This window comes from Sitophilus oryzae, unplaced genomic scaffold, assembly GCF_002938485.1.
Source record: "Sitophilus oryzae breed Bouriz unplaced genomic scaffold, Soryzae_2.0 scaffold_151_pilon_pilon, whole genome shotgun sequence".
Taxonomy (NCBI): Eukaryota; Metazoa; Arthropoda; class Insecta; order Coleoptera; family Curculionidae; genus Sitophilus; species Sitophilus oryzae.
The window spans coordinates 779,695-781,608 of record NW_022146192.1 but is presented as its reverse complement, the minus strand read 5'-3'; positions in this window follow the sequence as shown (position 1 = coordinate 781,608).

Genomic DNA, 1,914 nt, shown 5'->3' with positions numbered 1-1,914 from the left:
AATTTAGAAAAAAAGTGTAAATTTACAGAAAATCTGTAAATTTACAGAAAAAGTGTAAATTTACAGAAAAAGTGTAAATTTACAGAAAATCTGTAAATTTACAGAAAATGTGTAAATTTACAGAAAAAGTGTAAATTTACAGAAAATCTGTAAATTTACAGAAAATGTGTAAATTTACAGAAAAAGTGTAAATTTACAGAAAATCTGTAAATTTACAGAAAAAGTGTAAATTTTGCTAAAATTATTTTTCAGTGTTGCGATGGCAGCTCTACGCTTTCGTAGAAAACAAAACAAAATATAATGAAACAAAAATTCGTAGCTGTAAAATAAACTAAAAAATATTACATTAAAAAAAAACTAAAAAAACAAACAAGCGCACCATCAACATCGACACCGACACAGGTGTTCATCGCTGTACCGGTGTTGAGATAAACACCGGTGTTGTAGATGAACACTGGTGATGAAATGAACACCGATGATGAGATAAACACCGGTGGCGGTGTTGATACCCGTACACCAACTGAAACACCGGTGGTCATCAACACCTAACCCCGGTACTCAAATCTCAACACAGAACAGGTCTAATCTTAAGGTCTGATTTCCTAGCGACGTCTGGCATTCGCGGCCCGCACTAAACATCCCCCTTTAGAACTTCGTCTGTCATGTTAAGAAATGAAAGTAAATAATAAAGCGCCTCTCGTGTTTGTTCGCACTCAAAAAATTTCAATTAATGCCTGTATATATATTTAATATATTTTTTAAATTTACATTTTTTTAATTGTAAAGTACCTAATACCCTTGTTTATATTCTTACTAATATATTACATTTAAATGGAATATATTACATAACAATTATGTCAGTTACAGGATTACAAGCTTATTTTCTAACATTTTTTAAATAAAACGAATTATAAAATTTCAATATATGTATATTTGTCGTAGGTATGAAAAAAGTAAAATATAAAATGGACAAACGCTTACTTACATTGCAATAAAACTTCCACTTTTAGTTTTGCAATCCAAAGGCAATATTTTTATTTTACAATTAAAAATATCCTAAGTACCTAATACCCTTCTTTATATTCTTACTAATATATTACATTTAAATGGAATATATTACATAACAATTATGTCAGTTACAGGATTACAAGCTTATTTTCTAACATTTTTTAAATAAAACGAATTATAAAATTTCAATATATGTATATTTGTCGTAGGTATGAAAAAAGTAAAATATAAAATGGACAAACGCTTACTTACATTGCAATAAAACTTCCACTTTTAGTTTTGCAATCCAAAGGCAATATTTTTATTTTACAATTAAAAATATCCGACAACACTAAAATCACTGAAACTTCCGCGGCTGACAACGAAAACTGAAAAATATAACGGCACTTTTTGTTTTGGACCTGCATATCAACATTACGCTGTACTATTATGTGTTTTTTGTTGAAATAATATAAAATATCTAATTATAACTTGTAAATTTTAATATTTTAACATGATTTTAACTACTTTTGACAATAACTAACTTTTTGTTATCAAGATGACATTTTAGACGGCAACTGACATATATGTCATAATATTTGAAACTTAAATATGTATGTAATATAATTTAAATTACTATAATGCAATTTTATACTAAGAAAACATTTATACATTCACAAAATAAACAAAGTCTAACAATATAATTTGAAAACAATGAATATTGAATTAAAATTTAAAAAGTTTAGCGCGCCCCCTTGTGTCAAAATTAGATGATTAAATTTTCGCAATTTTTACACCATTTGATGATCGGTGGCGCCTCTAGTGTTTGTTCGGGCGGTTGGGCTTTTACTCCCGCTTATGGCCATTAAAGAAAAAGTTCTAAAGGGGGATGTTTTGTGGCGGCCCGCCGCGCACTCTGGTTTGTTT